At 49.0% G+C, this 18,991-nt stretch overlaps 1 long non-coding RNA gene across 1 annotated transcript in view; it reads left to right on the top strand.

Moving 5' to 3' along the window:
• Nucleotides 1-16,903, top strand: part of LOC109572111 (uncharacterized) — a 116,495-nt gene extending 99,592 nt beyond the window's left edge. Inside the window, exon 6 of the long non-coding RNA XR_002182743.2 lies at nucleotides 15,775-16,903. This is a non-coding gene — a long non-coding RNA (uncharacterized lncRNA). The remainder of the gene's footprint in view (nucleotides 1-15,774) is intronic.
• Nucleotides 16,904-18,991: the final 2,088 nt, after the last annotated feature.

Raw genomic sequence — 18,991 nt, 5'->3', positions numbered from 1 at the left:
GACTCAGGAGGTCTTGGGTGAAGCCAGAGAGTTCTCATTTCAGGGTAGTTTCTCAAGCAGTGCTGACGCTGCTGGCCTGAGGATTAGCCTTTGAGAATCATTGAGTAGATGCCTCCGTTTCCAAAGATGTAAATGACACTGGGCCCAGATTAATAGAAAGCTGGTGTCTCCTACAAGGAGAAGAGAGTGTCCGCGCTTGGATGACAGCAGGTGAGCCAGGAAGAACCCTGAACACCTTATTTTAAGGGGAACTAGAAGGTTCCATAGGAAAGTGCAGAAGTTAGGTTATATGAAAAGTGGTTGAAGGATGTGGGCGTTCGTTCGGTCCAGAAGAGAGAAGCTGTGGGAAAAATCTTGGAGCTGCTTCAAATAGCTGAGGGGCTGGACTGCAAATAATGGTTTTGATTCTTTTTTTTTTAATCCCCCAGGATCAAGCACATTAAAGATAAGGAAAACCAGGGTGAGAGGCTCAGGGACTGGGGTTTTCCGTTCACCATGAAGCAGGACCTTGCAGCACTTACAGCTGTCACGCAACAAGGTCCCTTAGCAGTAGAATGTAAGCCATAGATGTCCTTTTAAATCGCCCAGCAGCCAGAATATAACAAGTGAAAAGTAAAGAAGAAACAGGTGAGATTAATTTTAATTGTACTTTTTAACCTCCTGTTTCCCAGATATTTTCAGCTTTGACATGTCATCAGTATAAAAGCAGTTAATGAGAGACTTTGCGTACTTTGGTTTGCGTTGAGGCTTCTGAGTCTAGAATCTTTGCTGTGCACTTGAACAGCGTGTTTCCCCCGGAACAGCCGATCTCAGGCGCGCTGCTGGCGTGTGTGGCTCAGGGCTCCCGTCCTGGACAGTCAAGCTCTAGTGAATCGTGTCTATCACTGTGGCGTCAATGACTCCTAATTCTAATCAGCTGCTCTGCTCTATTACCGTCTCTTTGGCTTTAATGACATTCATATCCCACTAATACATTCCTAGTTTACATTCTAATGAACTCGTTATTTTAAGTTTTTATATATTTTTTTGAGTATTTCCTAACGTGTTTTCAGTTATCTGGAAGCAGCCTGCTGCTGCTGCTGGGGCACCCTAAATAGAGACGGCATCAGGAGTCTTGCTCATAAGTGACAGGAGACTCAATTCAACCCAACTTAAGAGCATGCCAGAATCATGGCTTAGCTCCTGTTTTGCGAAGGCCAGTGGTGACACTGGCTTCTGGCGTGGCGGGATCCAGATGTATCAGTCGTGTCCCTGGGAACTTGTTTCTGTGCTGCCTTCATTCTTTGCCTGGGTCCCCCAAGGTAGAACTATGGCCTCAGAAACTCCAGACTTCAGTCATCCTTACAGCGAGCATTCCCTGTAGGCGGTGTGTGTGTGTGTGTGTGTGTGTGTGTGTGCAGTCCCTCAGTCTTGTTGGGCTCATTGCAGTCCTGTGGACTGTAGCCTGCCAGGCTCCTCTGTCTGTGGAATTTTCCCCGAAAGAATACTGGAGCGGGTTGCCATTCCTTCCTCCAGGGGATCTCCCCGACCCAGGGATCGAATCCGAGACTCCTGCATTGCAGGCGGATTCTTTACCTACTGAGCCAGCTGGGAAGTGCCTCGTGTAGAATCAGCTTCTCTTTTCAAATAGCTCTAAAAGGTCCTAGATCTGAGGCTTCTGCACTTGGACTGGTGGTGGGTCACTTGTTCCAGAATACCAGCATTGTGGATCTGGTCAAGGCTGCCATCTCCAGAAGCAGGACCCAAGGGAACCAGCCCTGTGTGAACCATAAGAACATGCTTGGGGGATGGGATCCCCAGAGGAAGGGGAAGGGTTTGACAAGCACAAATACCCGATATCCCCCTGAGGTGGGCGTTCACCATAGAGGCCAGGGGATCACTTTGTCCTGGATGGTGAAAACTGTCTTTGGAAAAGGTCCACTGTCTCTTTACTATTAGACACTGCTTAGAATTTCATAGATGAGGAGCTCAATTTAAGACATGAATTCTGTGTTTGGGTCACAGTGGGAATCTGGCTTTCCTTTTGACCTGTCTGCTTTAAGAAGTCTTGCCCTAGAACTTCCCAGCTGGTCCAGGGCTTACGAGTCTATGCCTTCCAATGCAGGACACGTGGGGTGGGGGGGATCCCTGGCAGGGAAACTAACATCCCACAATCCAGGGGGCAACTCAGCCCATGTGCTGCAAAGAAGTTCATCTCGAATGCCCCAACTAAGACCCGACTCAGCCAAGTACATAAGTAAATATTTTTTGAGAAGTCTTGCCACGTGCGGCTGAATTTAAGTGACAGACTGAGATCAGAGTGAGGAAGATTACAGAATAAACCTAAACACACATTCCCAGGAAATTGAGAAGCGTGAAAACTGCGTCAACGAGGTTATATAGTCTGTTCTCTTTCCCCCTCCCAGGGACTCTTCAGCCAAGATGGTGATTGATCTCTGGGGTCAAAGATGTAAAAAATCTTGAAAGACTCAAAGTCTATCTTGTTCAGATCCCTGAACGTCCAAAACACAAACAGGTTGTGCATTTCATCTGAATGCCTGCATCCTTCACTCACAGGCATTCTTTCTTGGTGCCACTTACTCACCTCATGTACCCACTGACTTCCCGTCGCTGGCGTTCAGTCTCCCTAAAGTCATGTACTTTGTCTGCTCACATATACCTAAGTGGTCCCCAAATCCAGCCAGCAATTAGGTAGGTCCATGGCTGATGCCTGAAATCTTTATATGTGCAAGTTTAGGAAAAAACAGAAGACTATAAAAATGTTATCAGACCAAAGGGCTTTTAGAGACAGAGTAGTTTCTTTTTTCAAACTAAGGTTTATTTAAAAGTAGCAATGGCCAGAAAATATTAGTAACAATGTGGTAAGAACCTCCCCTCCCCAATACCAAAACTTGTCCTTCCTGATTTGTGTGTCCCCGAAATTCTCTAAAGAGTTCTCCGCGCACTGTTTCATTCTAACCCTTGACCTGAGTCATTCATCACACTGACCAGAGGCTCTTGAGGCAATATGGCTTAAGGGACTTAGACTGTCCCAGATTCAAATCTCAACCGTGTGTCTAGAAAGCTCTTAGATTTGTCTGGGTCTCAGTTTCTTTGTCTATTTTTTTTTTAATGAAAATCTTGTCTTGCTGAGTTACTTTTAAAGATGCATGAACTAATGTATGTAAATGTTTTGGTCTTAGGCACTCAGTGAAGAGTAATGGAATTATTATTACTGTACTGTAGTTACTTGTTTATAAGTCAGTCTTTCCCATTAGACAGTGGCCTCCTCTAGGGCAAGGACTGTGTCTTATTAAACTTTATGTCTCAATCCAGAATATATAGATATACATGTTTGTTGACATAATAGGGAGGCCTGGTGTGCTGCGGTTCATGGGATCACAAAGAGTCGGACACGACTGAGCAACTGAACTGACTGACTGACTGACTGACATAATAACGTGAGTAAAGAAGTGGATGTGTACAGATGAAGAAAGACAAGTCAATCCACAGTCAATCTCTAGGGGACCGTGGCCCCAGAACCATAATATTATACTACACCAAACCCTTTCCTTTTCAGTTGAGTCTTTAGACCCTCTTAGACTCAATCACATGGTTCTGAAAAAACAGCGCCCATGGTCATGTGGGCAATCTCATGTGATTCAGACTGAATAACGTTACGTTATTCAGTTACGTTTCAGCGTCTTTTAAAATATCACCATATGATTAACTGCATAAAGTATCTTCTTCATCTACTGTTTTCAACCACAGTGACCAAGCAGAGACTTAAGTTCAAAATAATACCGTTTGTAAACTGAAAACATCTGCTTGCAAATCCAGGTGTCAGTAGCCCAGGACTTAAAACCCCAAAGTTTGATTTCTGAATTCAGCCACGAACTATTCCTTTAGAACTAGAAAGATTGCCTATGTATTTTCAACTTAAAAATAGATGCACACTTGTCCCATCAAAGTCAACCACGTCACATCATTCCAAGTACCTTTAAACATAAAAATCCATGTCAGGGGATCATGAGAGGCAGTGGGCTCCAGCATTGTTTCTCAGCCCCAAACTCTTTTCTAAAAAGTGATTCCTTACCTGGGTTTGAAAACCCCCTCAGTCCACACTGTTAATCTTGTCCTAAGCATATTTTGTAAATATAAAACCTGGTTCGGTGGTCCCACCAAGACCACATTTCCCAATAATGAGGGAAATGGAACTTACAGGAAGGGCTGAACGTTCCCTTCAGTAGCCTGCGTTTTTGTAAGTCCCGTATGAAACCTCCATGTGGGCATGACTAATGGATCCACCTAATTAAATTTTTACAGCATTCCAGGGCTGGAGTGTCAAATGTTTGCTTCCAGCTTGTCTCCTTGTAACACTGTCAAATAAGTCTCCCCTCCCCCTCCTACACACACCTTTTTTAGGGTCTGTAGGCTGCATTCCAATGTCATATGAAATCAGAATTTGGTTGATGAGGATGAAGAAATGGATTGCCAAATAGTTTTTGCAAGCCAGCCTACCTTCATCTATTTAGAGAGGTTAAAAGGATAAAAAGTAAAAAAAAAAAAGAAGAAGAAGAGCCTTCCAATTGACATTACAGTTCTATGTGGAAAGTTGAGAAAGTCACTTCCAGTGGGGAAGAAGACCATCACTGTTATTATAAATCCTCACTCCGAAAGACTACTCTGTGCATTTAGCAAGATGGAACTTTAACTTTGAAAATGTATTTAGATTCAGGAGACTCTGTGGACTCCAGGAAAGAGGGGTTTGCCGAGTCTGGTCTGAAGCACATGATTTCTTGTTCTTTGTTGTGTAACTGGTTTCAGAGAAGAAGCATGCAGGTAGACCATTTGCTTATCTCCTCATCGAATGGTGTGAGTTCACAAAATGATCATTTGAGACTGTGTCTGGAGTTGCTCAGGGGAAAACAGAAGCAGAATCTGAATTCCGAGTTGAATGCAGATCAGTCTCGGGACAGGATGCTGTGGGTTCAAGGCAGCATGCTCCCCCAGTGAAATCACAGAGCCTGGTGGAAACATCTTCTTGGAGCTAGACGTGTCGAACGGTCAACCCCTGAGTGTTCTCCAAGCCATAGAGTCCCCCAGCACCATCCGTGACATCTCATCAGAACCAACTTGGGAGCTGGTTAACGGGCAGATTTTTGAACCCCAACCCAAACCTTCTGAGTCAGAATCCAGAAGTGGAGGCAGGGACTCTGCCTGCCAGAGGGGAAGCCCTACCAGCCTGAACTTGGAGATCTTCACTCTGGGGCTATGGGGGAAGACTAGAACTCCACACAACGAGGGGCTGGAGGTCACAAGAGACAAACAAGGCAGGGAGTGACTGAGGCCAGATGGAAACCCTTCCCGGGGAGCCAGGTTGCCAACCGGGAGAGGGTTGTCTTCCTCCAGCCAGAAGATCCCTGTGGATGCACGGAGACTCACCTCACCCCCCCCCACCCCGCAGAGAACCTGAGATGACTCTTCTAGCCCGAGGTCCTCAGGAATCAGTCCTAGCGGGGACCCTCCATCTGGAGTCTTCCACTCCATCTTCTCCTGATAGCCCACCCGCTACATGTGTACTAGAAGTACACTTACACACTCAGAGCAGTTCACGCTGACAGACCCGCCACCCTCGCAAATAAGACGATCACGTCCATGTGACTTGTGCCCACTCGGCTGCACACATGTGCCTGAGCAAGGACATGCACGTCCGTCTTCACACCTGCTGGCCCACATGTCCTAACCCAGAGACAAGACACCTCTGCTCCTGCCAAGGCAAACCCCGCTTCAAAACAGTTTCCCTTCTAATTCATCATAGGAAAATCACTAACCACAAGCAGTTCCAAAAACCGTCTCTCTCTGAGAGCTCCATCCTGACGTGGGGACCAGCCACTCGCTCCACAGCAAACGGTTGACTGGAGTCAGAGTGCGAAGGGGCTGTCAGAAGTTTATGCTGCAGCCGAGCAGGAGTCCTTGGCGGCTGTCCCTCCTGGACCCTGATCCTGGGATGAGCTCAGCGCCGTGTTGGCCAAGGACATGGAACAGTAAGGGAGACTCCACCGGGCTTTGGCATCAAGTAGCGCCATGAAAGTGTCTTTGGCTGACATTGGCTGTGAGACCGTGGGCAAGCCTTAATCTAGAAGTTTGTGCGGTTTCAACAAGGCTGTGTGTGAAAGCCCTCAGCCCAGTGGCCTGGGACACCCAGTAATAGGAGGTGATTGATCAGGAGTGGACCTCGCAGAGTGCCTGCCTTCCGTGGAATTTAGATTCTGAAGAGTCTCACTTTTAATCTTGTCTCCTCCACCTGTTGCCTGGAGATTCTGTGCAGGTGTCTCAACCTTTCTGAATGCCAACTTCTCATCCCAAGAAAAGCAACACCCCCACCAAACTCACAGAGCCATTGGAAGACTCATGTTAGTGGATCATAAGAACTTAGCCCATGCTAGGAAAGGTGAGTACTTAGAAAGACATGGTGCTTTCTGCTCCTTTTTATTCCTCTCTGAAATGAATAGCCCATGAGAAGGCAAGATAAAAGTAGCTGTTTCCCCCTTAGGGTAAAACTCTAGACAGGAAACTGGATTGGGGCAAGGAATGTGTGGCTGTTGGAGAAGAGTTCATTGCCTGTAACAGAGGTCACCGAATGGTCGTTCAGAAAAAGCCAGTCCCTAATTTCCTTTGTCACCTGGGCTGAAGGAAACCTCCCTTTGCCTGGGTTCAGTGTTTGGATCAGACTCCCCACAAAAGGGAAGGGGTTTCCACTTGAACTGAGGGCAGTTCTTCCGGAAGGGCCTTGCTTTAGGCAGCCTTTTGAGCCTGGTGAAATGGTCTAAATAGGCCTTTAGGCTTTGTTTATGCCTTTAGACCTAAGAAGGCTCTTTATGTCTTGGCTGTGTATCCTTGGGTGACTGGTTTCATCTCTCTGAATCCCTGTTTCTTCATTTTAGAAGACTGATAAGGTCATGCCTCCTCCATGGGGTTCTCATGGGACTGAGCACCCAGTGTCATGTCGAGTGGGTAGTTAACTATTGTGGTGACCTAGAAAAGAGGGGCGCCCCCGGGGCCTCTGCCTCTTCAGCCTTCTCCTTCCCAGGCAGAGCCAGTTCGTCTCAGGCGGTGCGTTAGGCTTAGCCCTGGACTCCTCCTGGGTGGAGGACTTACTAGCTGATCAGATACCAAGGATGGTTGGGAAATGAGGGCCTTAAAAAATCTTTCCAATTCCTTGAAAAGTTAAACACTATATGGACCAGAAATTCTATTTCTAGATGTATTACCCACAAAGAATGGAAAACAGGTCTAATGAAGACTTACACATGACTATTGCTGGAGCACCATTTATTCCAGCCAAAAGGTGGAAGGAGCCCAATGTCCATGGATGGATGGATGGATAGACAAAGTGTGACATGTGGTATATGCGTAAAATGGAATAGTATCCAGCCCTGAAAAGGAAGAGCGTGGGCGCGGGCAGCAGCGTGGCCAGACACAGAAGGTCACATCTTGGGTGATTCCATTTATAGGAAATATTTAGAATGAGTGAATCCATAATGTCAGAAAATGTGCCTGTGGTTTCCAGGGGCCTTGGGAGAGAGTGAAATGAGGATACGGGGTTTCTTTGGGGGGTTGAAGATGTTCTGGGTCTAGAAAGAGGTGATGGCCGCACAGCGTCGTGAGTGCTCAGAATGCCACAGGCTTGTACACTGAAAAGTGGTTATGTTTAGGTTATAGCAGTTTTACCTGAATTAAAAAAAAATCTTTCGCACCAACCTTTTGGCCTCTCGACGCCAGCATGAAGACAGAAGAAAAAGGAGGCAACAGATGCTGAAGCGCTGATTTAAAAAATGTGCACTGTGAGGGCAGGGCGGTCTCCTCGATCTCTTTAATGAAGACAAAGAAGGCAAGAGCTACGTAGGTGGGAAGCCACCGTTCAGCAGATAGATGGCAACTCGAGGAACACCAGCCATCGGCTTCTCAGGAGGGGTCAGCGGCTCGGGTGTGTTTTTTTTTTGAAGTCGAGTCAACACATGAAGTGTGCAAACACCGCTGCGGATCGATCCCTTTGTCCCGGCTCCCACTCGACCCTCCCCACCAGCCCTCGTCTTGGCGCGCGTCCCGTTTTCCGAACAGCAGCTGCGCACAGTTGAATAGTAAATCAGACACCCTAAAAAAACCGTTGTCTTAAAACAATGTCTCCGATTTTCCAGATATTTTATTTCTCTTTTCCTTCCCCCAGACCCTTGCCTCAGACAGCACTGGAATCGGCCCATTCAGGTTCGAGCCTCGTGCAGTTCTGCTGGGGGGTCACAAGTGGATTCCCTTTATTGCAAAGTGGTTTCAGGGCAGAACTGACAGGCAGAGTACATTTCAGGCTGCTTCTGTGCGTGGTTAGGAGATCTGTTGTTTAACAAATGCTCTTGAGCAGGGAGTGGCTGGGCGGCTAAGGTTTTCTGGGGACACATCTCCCCAGGATGAGGCCCAACATGGTAAGGATGGTAAGGATGTTGGCCCCAGCCCCTGGATTCTCACGAGCCATTCTGCAGAAAGCCCATCCTGGCAGCCCCCAGTGAAGGCTCTGCTGGTTTCCAGCTCACTGTCTAGGCTGGGGGCAAATTTACTGGGGAAGAGCCAAGGGGTTGTGGGGAGGTCTCCTCCCCAAGAGGCCATGCCAGGCTTCGAGGCAGATCCCACCACCATGCCTGCCTAAGCACAGGCTCACAAGCCCCGGCCCTGTGGGTGTCAGCTCAGACCCCAGCTTCATGAGAGTCAGTGTTTCTCAGCCTTAACCCTGTTGGCTTTTAGGTCAGATCATTCTTTGTCAGGGGAACTATTGACATTTAGAAAAGTCAGGTGGCTTCTCAAAGTCAGGTGTCTGCTAAGCGATAGAGTGTATCAGATATTCACGTAGCAACCCCTTGATACCACCTATTGTGCATGGGCACTGCCAGCTAGCAAGTACTCATGAACACCTACAAGATGTCAGTATTCGGATAGGGTAAAGAACAAAATATACCTTGTCACTGCGGAGGGGATGGAGAATAAACTTGTAAATCAGAGTCAGAGCACTACTGGCCTTTGGGACTTGATGGCGCTTTGTTTTAGGGGCTGCTCCGTGCTTTGTACGGTGCTTAACAGCTTCCTTGGCCGTCTGTAGATTCTAGTAGCATCCCCGACATTTCACAGCCTGAAATGCTCCAGACATTGCCGGCTGTACCCAGCGCTGGGGGCGGAGTGGGGGGCAGGGGAGGTCATCCCATGCTGACAACCACTGACTTGGAATTTACGGAAACAACCTGAAAGCGAGATGGAGTGATCTGAGTCAAAGTAGAAGCCTGTCTGTCTGCCCAGAGAGAAACAGAGGTGTTCCAGAGATGACCTCGGGGAGGAATCTTCAGAGATGAGAGAGGCGAGACAGTCTGCCCTACTGAGTAGGACAGCAGTATTTCCATCAGCAATTGGATCAGGCAGTTTCTCCGAAATTACCTGATTTCATCACTGGTTTATTATCAGTGTCCCCCCATTAAGCAGTAACATCTGTGAGACCAGGCTCTCTGTCCGGCCAGTGACAATAAGATGCCAGAACCTCAAACCACGCCAGACACAGACGCCAGAGGGCAAATGGCAGGATGAATCATCCGAATCATCTTCCGCCTGTGAGACCACTGCAACTTCTGGTCCTCTTACCCTGACCCTCTCTTACTTCTCCCCCTTCATCTCCTGGCTTTTGCTCTCTCCCCTTCGGAACCAAAACATACGCATGCATGCTCAAGGTCAGAAGCAGATACAGACCCCCTCCCACAGACAGACACACATCCCCACCGCAACGCGCCAGCAGGGAATCAGAAGCAGAGACCAAAACACGTCCCTGACTCCGTGTTCTGAGAACATCAGCCATCCCGAGCCCAACAGCGGGTCGCGGGCTTGCAGATCATACCAGAAACCAGCTGGCCTCTGAGCGCCTCGGCGAGCATCGCTCTCTCACGGTCGGAGGGTGCCGCAAGTTCTGTGTTCCGCCCAGAAACCGTGTGACCCTTTGCATCGGGGTACTACCCTTTACCGCCACATTTATAGAGAAAAAGAACGTGAGAAAACCACCTCCTCTGCCCCCCACCAAAGTAACTGCATAAATGACACACCCACACCAACTCTGTGGTTCTGAAGCCCATAGAAAGCAGTTCTAGTCTCTTGGCAAAAACTAGGAGAGGCTGGCAGGGGCAGGCAGAGAGGCAGTTCAGAAAACGTAATCTTTTATTTACCCAGGTGAATATGATGCTTGCTACATAAACTTGAGGGCACTCTGCTAAACACTTTATATGCTATACTATACCCGAAAGGCCGCAACTGCCTTTCCGATTGAGGACAGTGATTGGGACAGAGCAAAGCAGGCAAATAAATTTTATGTATGTACTTATTTTTAACATGCTCTGCTAGACAGGCCGCAAGGCCTCTCTCAGGTAACACACACGTGGCAACCTAAACTAGAAAGGGACCTCTTGCTGGGAGAGAATGGGACTCTGCTTCCTCTCCTCCTGGGCTGTGACTGAACGTCTGTCCATTCAGAGGAAGTTTAGACCTGGTGGCCACTAGGCTAAATCAAAGCATCCACCTCTTTTTCCAAAATCTACATAGAGGAACTGTTAAAAATTTGGAGGCAGTATTATTGATGCAGCAATTCCAACCCCAAAGTGTATTTGAGTTGAAGGAGGAACCAGGGTGCTTACAGAATACAGAGGGCAAATCTGAGAAATGAGCGAAGTTTAGAATTCTTCCCAAACGTCAGCGGATCTCCTGTGACTCGAGGTGGTAAGATGTCTGCTGGGCTGCGTAGGCTCTGGGGAACTCCTCTTGATTTCTATAGGTTCCTCTGTTCTTCCTATTACCCCCAAATAACACTTATAATCACTAATAATTGTTTGAGCGTCATGTATGTATCTGTTTGTTCTAAATACTTTATGTGACGGTAATGTTACCCAGAATGCAATGAGGTGCTGTTGTTAACCATGTTGTACGGATCAATAATTATGACCCAGGGAGTTAAGGCAGATCTTCAACATTCACCCACCAGTAAGTGGTGACAAGGGGACTTGAATCATCCATCACAGTCAGCACTGCTTAATACCAGTGTGTCTCACTAGCTGTTCACTTTCTACCCGAGGGCACTCCCACCCTCTCCGTGGCTTCAGTCATCATGTCTGTGACAGTCATCAAGAATGTTTCAATTTCCATCCCAGCTTCAATCTGTTGCTCATGTCTGCCTGAATCACAGTGCTTCGAGCAGCCAGGCTCAATGGGGAAAAATACTGCTCGATTGGTGATGCCTGCTCTGGGTGCAGAAGTGGCTGTTGGTGGCACATATGCTACCTGTTTCCCATCCTGTCTATGTGCCTTTCAGTTTCCATTGCCAACCAGTACTTTATCTTCTGAGCTCCAAGTCCAGATTTTCAACTGCCACTGAGATACCTTGTCTCCACTGGGGTATCCCATTGGCCTCTCAGACTTCCCAAAGCTGGCTTCTTCTCTCATGGTCCCTAGTGAGGCTGAAAAATAACTGTTTACACAGATTTCAAGTTTGAAGCCTGAGAGCTGAGCTTAGCTCTTCTCTCTCCTTCATTGAATACGCTAACTGATCATATGTCTTTTCCATTCTACTTTTCAGATACTTTAAGAGTTGGCTGTGAGCTCTCACGTCCCACTCCTTGAGTCTAAGATAGGTCTCCTTTTAAACAACTGCAAGAACCAACTAACCAGTGCTCCTGCCTCCAGACCTGCCAGCTCACTGCCAAGTATTCTTTCCTGAACCGCAAACCTGGATATGTATCGTCCTTGTCCACTTTGTGACTCCCCTAAGGTCCAGACTCTTTAGCTGGCATATGAGACCAGTCTCCATGAGTTCATTTTTTTTTTTTAATGTGAATCATTTTCAAAGTTAACTTGCTGCTGTATTGCTTCTGTTTTTTTTTTTTTTTAATGTTTGGTGGTTTTTTTGGCCGTGAGTCATGTGAGATCTCAGCTCCCACCCAGGGCCCAAACCCCGACTCCCTGCACTGGAAGGCAAAGTCTTAACCCCTGGGCCTCCAGGGGATCCCCCACCATGAGCTCTTGTGCTGACTGTTCAGATGTCTCCCTGGTTCCTCCAGAGTCATCCCATGGTGTGGCACCTGTTCTTCAGCAGTGTAGCCACCCTGCTCTACCAGCCCCTCGCCATTCATGCCTGGGTGTCCTTGCTCACACTGTTTCTCCCCCTGAGAATACTCTGCACAGTTTAGTGATTCTTTATAGGAACCTCCATGCCCTCAGTTAGCAGGCAGCACCCATCGCAGATTACCCCCCAGCTGTACGAAGTGTTGTCTGGAGGACCAGTGCAGCCATCACAAGCCATCCACAGAGCAGCTGGGCCTTCCCCTGCCTGTCCTTTCCTGAGCCTCCTTCAAAGCAGCAGCTGTTAGCATGGGATTTACAGCGCCAAGGTATCCTTCAGACAGGACCCCCATGGAAGCTGGATGGTTGAGACCCATGACCTCAGTCACCCCCCAGCAGTGTCCCCTGGCACTGCAGCTGATGGATTTTTGCACCAGCTTACCGCTTACTATTTCAGGGCACACGGCTCATGCCAGGCTCATAGCGTCTGGTGTTCATCTAAGAATGTGAGCTCCTTGAGGGCAGGGGCCAATTAGAAACATCTTTACCTTCCTGTTGTACCTGGACTTGGTATCTGGGACAAGGCAGGCAGTCAAGAATGGTTGGCCGTGGACTGAATGGAATGAACCAGGCAGTACATGAATCTGTCTCAGCATTTCCTCTATTAGCTTGGGGATCTTGGTCTGATTTTGTAACTTCTCTCCTCCTTGTTTCCCTGACCACAGAACTGGGATTAATGGTAGTACCCTATGGGGGGTTCTTCAGACTTTGTTATCGATGAGTAGCAAATGGATGGATGGATGGATGGATATTCCTGCTGATGAATAAGTGGATTAACAGATAAATAAGTTATTTAATGGATTCATTTAATACATGTGTAATTACAAAGAAATGTCCTTCCATCACTGCCAAAAACCACCAGCAGCCACACACTAAATACAGTCACCCAACCACAAATGGTCCCCCAGCAAACAATCAACTGACAGCAACTTTTGCAGGCCTAGGGATGGCATGAAGCCTCCCTGTGGGCACTCTTTTTACCAAATACCCTTCCCAAAAAGAAGAGGGCAGGGAAGTGGGGATGAGAGAGGAAGGAGAGGAGCGATGGTAGGAGTGCACACATGCCCACAGGCTCAGAGAAACGGCTCAACGCCGAGCCATCCTGTTGCTTTACCCTAAGCCTCTGCCCTCACGCGTGCCTCCCCGGGAACAGTGTTCAGGCCTGAGGTTTTCTCTTGCAGAAGAAGGTGGTGCAGACAGGATCTTGAGCTCCCAGTCACTCTGCTTCTAAGTTAATCTGTCATCTCGGTAATGCTCGTGTGTGAAGAAGGCAGGAAGGTGGAGAGAGACACCCCTGAGTGCTTCCTCTCTGACCTGTTAGAGGTCATTCCTCATCTGCCTTGGATCTTGCCTGTCACCAAGAGACCTAACGCACTCTGAAAACCCAGCTCTTCCTGTCGGGGCGCTCTGCGGACCCCCAAGACTTCTCTTTGGCCCCTCCCGGCTCGGCCGTATCAGCTGAGTAATCTCCCCCAGCGTTCTGACACACAGCTGCAAGAGATGAAAACTGTACTGTTGATAGATGAAACTTTGGATAAGATTACATGGTTTTGAATATCTTGATGACATATTTGTCTGAAAAGTCTTTTAGAGGACGGCCTAATATAAATGCGCGGAAATGTTTCTAATGACTAGCATTTGTCTACAGACTTCGTTGGAGAAATTAGCATTCATGTGTCTTTGGATGTCATTTGCATTTGTATGTGGGGACCAACTTTTGAATAATCATCTCTTCCAGCCCAGAAGTGTTAACTATTTACTCTGAACACAGGCTGGTTTCCTTCTCAGGCTATCGAGCTGGGTCTGTGGTGTCCAGAAATAGGGTAATGATGTAACGGGCATGTATCCCACGGCTCTGAGACCACTGGAACCTTCTAAGGAGTCCTCAGACACCTTTTGCCCTAGCAAACATTTCCTTGGCTCCGCTGCTTTCTGGCCTCCTCCACCTCGCTGTTGTAATCACCTTCCCTCATCCCAAGCAGCCTGTTCTTTCTGCAAACTCCAGACCTGCAAGGGCCAAGGTTGAGACCTCTCTGGCCACGAGTCTGCTTGGGATTCTCCCCAGGACAGCACAGGTTCCGCTGAAAGGCCACGGAAAGGAGTCAGTGTGTGCAGACAGCTTGGGTGCCATTCCCTTCTGTGGTTTTGTAGCGGTCCTTTGGCTGAAGTCCAGGGTAACTGTCCTGGCCCAATTTTGCAGTAAGCAGGAGGAGAAGGAAACGTCTGGATAAAGCCACGCAGAGCGAAGTTCTCACAAAGCCCTCATCTGCTCTGGGATGTCCAGGAAGAAAATTAACCTCTGTTGGCATCCATTTTTGCATCCATAATTTGGGGAGGTAATTCCACCAACTACCCAGAATTAAGAAGACAAGAGCAGGTCATGCCTCTGAAATGCCAGGACTTGGCACCTAGTAGACACTCAGTGCCTGGCTCTTTTCTATTCTGGCAGCTCACTATTTCCTAACATACCATTGGCAACAGCATGAAGGCTCCTGATGGAGATGTTTGCAAAGAGCAAAAAAGTGATGCTCTGGCTTCAGCGTGAGATTCATTTGGGAGAGTTTCGCAGAAGGAGCTTCTGTTTTGGGGGAGCTGAATGGCTTCGAGGGTCATTCTCTGCGTGAGCTCTGGGTCTCCAATACCATGCCCCTGTGCACGTTCGTTCTCCGAGGGCTTTCCCGTCCATGTCAGAAGTAACCCCAGCCTGTTCTGCCTCGGGGGTAACTCTGCAGGCAGGAGGCTCAAGGTCAGATGAGGCCCACTGCAGCCTCTCCTCTGGGGCTCCGCACCTTCCACAAAGCAGGTGTTTGGTGACTGCCGGGTACATGAATGGGTGTGGCTCTGTGAATCCTGGCTGCCCCACGTGGCCTCCTCCTAGACTGTGCAGCAGGAATATCAACAGTCTGCGTCTCCAAGAGACAAGTGTCTCTAATAATAAATGAACTGCAGGGGCAGCGACAGGCCTAACATTTCTGGAGCCCTCGGTCAAGGCCAGACTCTGTGCCGTGTGCAGTCCAGGGCTGTCTAACGTTGACACCCTCTGGGCCACCACCAGCTGTCCCCTCCCATCCCAACAAAAACTTGGATGGAGGATGGGAAGAGATGGCTTGGAAACCCTGGGAGGATGAAGCCAGGATGCCAGCCTCCAGGCTGCTCGGTGTGCTATTTCTTCCACTCAGTCTCTGTTTTGTTGTAAAGCATAAGTAGCTCCTTTCAGGCATCACCCTCTCTTCGAAATATCCCCCCAAACCCCCAGGTTTGGGGGATCTGTGTTTCCATACATGACCACATGCAACCTTTTAGAGACTCTGAGAACTAGGAGATGAAAGATGACCCCTGCAAGTAATTAGGAATGGCAGCACTGTCAGACTGGAAGTGAATGAGCAAAGTTCAGCTGTTCCCATGATAACAACTGATTTGCCGTCAATGCAAAATAACGCTGGGGTCGGGGGGTGGGTGGGCGACCTGCTTTGCTGACACCCAGGGCCCGTGCCCTGACTGAGATTCGGCTTGGCGCCGGGCCTGGGGCGTTCCAGCTTACATGTCACAGGACACGTGTTATTCCTGTCCTAAGCTCAGACTTGCTTGTCTGTCTGTCCACAGCCTGGAAATCTCTGGGAGGACAGGGCTCGGTGCTGAGATGAAGATGCTCAAGACACGTCCACGGGATGAGCAAACGTGCTCGCTTCCGAGGTCCTCTCCACCCGCCGGCGTGTCCCAGCCTACAAACGACTGTTCTCGCACGCTGGGGTCTCTCTCCATCCCCCTCTCTCTCTGTCTGTCTCCCACTCTCTCCATCTCTGCCTTTGTCTTTTTCTGTCTGTCTCTGTCTGTCTCTCTGTTTCTCTCAGAATGGTGCTAACAAGGAGGGAGGGGTGGAGGATTGAAATCTGCTCCGTCAAAATTATTTGATCTGTTTCCATCTTTCCGTCGGGCCCCAGTGAACACCCCATGAGCTCTCTGCTGCCATGTTAATATCCCGGGAGATGCTATCTGGTGGCCCACATCTCATGCCAGAGGCAACACCCGCTCCCAAAGAATCCCAGCCCGCGTCCCACCCTTCTGAGAGAGGCAGAGCCCATCTCCCTTGACGCCTGTGTGGCTGAGGCGGTTTTTTCTTGAACTCTGCACCTTGGGAACATTTTTATGTGCCTCTTGCCAAACCTGAAACTTGATGTTGGGATTGTTGGTGATCCTCCAAGAGGCCGGGCCTCCAGTTCAGGCACCAGAACACACCTGGCCACTCCCAGAAGCTCTTTTCCCAAGTGCCAGGAAGCTGCACCTCGTCTTCGGGGTAGGAGCAGCTTGGGAGAATGGCCCAGAATCTTCCAGAATCACTTTCATTCTGTTATCTTGAAACAAACACATTAACCTGCAGATGTGGCTACTGGGTGTAGCCTCTATTGAGACTGAATCAATTGGCCCCCAGTGCAAACACATCGTTAAATGAATATGCACGTAACATATTCACTTATAATTGATGTGTTTGCACGCTTTTCCCTGTCTTTTGCCACTCACCCTTTGTTTTAAATATCACTGACCGCCTGCCGACCATGCCACTCCTCCATGCACTATTATTGAGACATGGAGTGATTTAAAGAAACACATATAAACATCTCCCTCTGACACACTGTTCGTTCCACCCGAATCCCTTTAAGGAGACGTATATTCCTATGGTTTAGATCATGTAAGTTACTTTTCCATGCATTGTCTTTTCTAATATTTATTTATTTGGATTTATTTGGCTGCGCAGGGCTGTGGTTGTGGCACTTGGAATCTTTAGTTGCGGTGTGTGACCTCTTAGTCTCGGCACGCGGGATCTGGCTCCCCGAGCAGGAACCGAACCCGGGGCCCCCTGCGTTGGGAGCGCAGAGTCTTAGGCACTGGGCCACCAGGCAAGTCCCTGGATCATATACTTTATTAATGAAAAAGGCACAGTGAGAAAACTGGCTCTGCGTGTTCATCTGCAGAGGGTAACTCTGCGGGGAGGGGTTTAAGAGGAGGCACGACTGAGACTATTTCTCATCTTCCGTCAGGACATTCAATGCCTGGGCCGGATGGTGAGGATGGGTGGGCAGTCAGGCGCCGAGTATGAAGGCAGAGCTCACCGCAGCCAAGGGGCCGTATTCTACACAGGAGCCCCATCCTCAAGGGGTCCGCAGAAGCTTCTGGAACATTCGCTGGTGGAGATCACTGTGGGCACACAAGGGGCCAGGGGAGGGGTGTCAGCAGCTTCTTTCCCGATTCAGTTTTGTGTCCCTGTTGAGCTCCACCTCCTCTCCCACCCCTGCTCTATCCCCGCCAGGTCCATGCTCTGCTTCTCTCTTCTTGCGTCTAGGCTCCAGGAGGCAGAGATGAGCATGTGGGCGAGCTCCCCAAGCCCGCTGGGTTCCATGTGGGTCAGGCCTCTGAGTAACACTGGGTGGGGGGTGGGGTGTGTGTGTGCGCCTGTCTCCCTCCCCTCGGGATCACTTGTGTTCTTGACTGAAGGTTAGGGCTAGAGTCAGAGTCAGGCTGCCCTGTCAATCAGCCTTCTCCCTTCCCCCCACTCCTCCCTTCTCATCTCTGCCTGTATCTCCTTGTCTGTCCCCATCTGTTTCTCCCTCTCCTCCCCCTTCTTCTCTGAGTCTTGGAATCACATGCCCTTCCCTTGCATTTCCCGGCAGCAGGAAGTGGTCCTGGCTCCCTGGGGGTGGAAGCCCCAGGAAGCTACACTTGGCCTTCAGGCTCCTCTGTACCCTGTGTTCCTGTGCCTTGTCAGCATTCCCTTTCTCAAAACTCCTCTTGGTTCCCCAGGTCCACTCCTTCTTGCCAGGACCCAAGAGACACAGAGTTGTGGGTCAGATGTGAGTCACATGGCTGTGCTTCTCCCAGGTGCCCGGAGGTCCCCCACCCCCGGAGCAGGGCCTCCTTTGCCATACCTCACCAGGACCTCACTGCCTTCCCCAGCCACCCCACAAACTCCGGACCCCCGAATGAGAGCTGAGCTACGTGAAGGGGCAGAGTGCAGACCCTGTGGGTTACAACATGCTTCCTCCTGGGGTCCCCAGTCAAGGGGGATGACGCAACATTTCATCAGGTTAAGTGATGAGGCGGCTACCCAGTGTTAGCTCTCATCAGGCTCTCGAAGGCTTCGGAGGCTGTATGAAAGCACCTTGAAAGTCGTCATGCAGTAACCCAGTGGACGTGCGCCCATCTGGCTGGTGTAGCGGCAGCCTCCCAACTAGGCGGGGAGGTCTTGGGTCAGGAAGGTGGCTTTTGTGTAGTTTGCTGCCCCTCTGCAGGGTCTGCCCTCGTGCCATACGTGCACCCAAGAGCTTGGGAAATGATGCCTGCTCCACAGCGACTATTCAGCTTGTGATTTTTGAAGGAAGGCAAGACAGTCTTCTGGGACTTCCTAGAGGAAGGCAAAGAGTACCTACCCATGTCTAAACTCTTAAAAGTAGAGGCCATTACTTTGCCTAATTCTAGAATTATATCACAAATTCTGTACAAATCATATTTAAATGGATAGTCCTAACATAAATGACTCTGAAGGGAATACATCAGGTAGTATAGGTTGACTGTCTCCGCTCCTTCAATTTTATCTGTTTCCGCTATAGAAGCTGATTATGCAAAAAAAAAAAAAGTCACTTTGCTCATTCAGTATTCTTAGGGCTAGGAATGGCTTTGTGACTCATTTCTCAAAAGTAAAATAAACATTCCAATGGTACCGTCAATTTCCCTTTTGTTTTTACCATCTTGGAATGCAAACATGATGGCTGGAACTTCAGCACAAACCTTGGGAAGAGGAGGCGATAGCAAGGAGGGAAAGATGAGA

This window comes from Bos indicus, chromosome 18, assembly GCF_029378745.1.
Source record: "Bos indicus isolate NIAB-ARS_2022 breed Sahiwal x Tharparkar chromosome 18, NIAB-ARS_B.indTharparkar_mat_pri_1.0, whole genome shotgun sequence".
NCBI lineage: Eukaryota > Metazoa > Chordata > Mammalia > Artiodactyla > Bovidae > Bos > Bos indicus.
The sequence above is the reverse complement of the archived record's forward strand: the minus strand, read 5'-3'. Positions and strand labels throughout refer to the sequence as shown.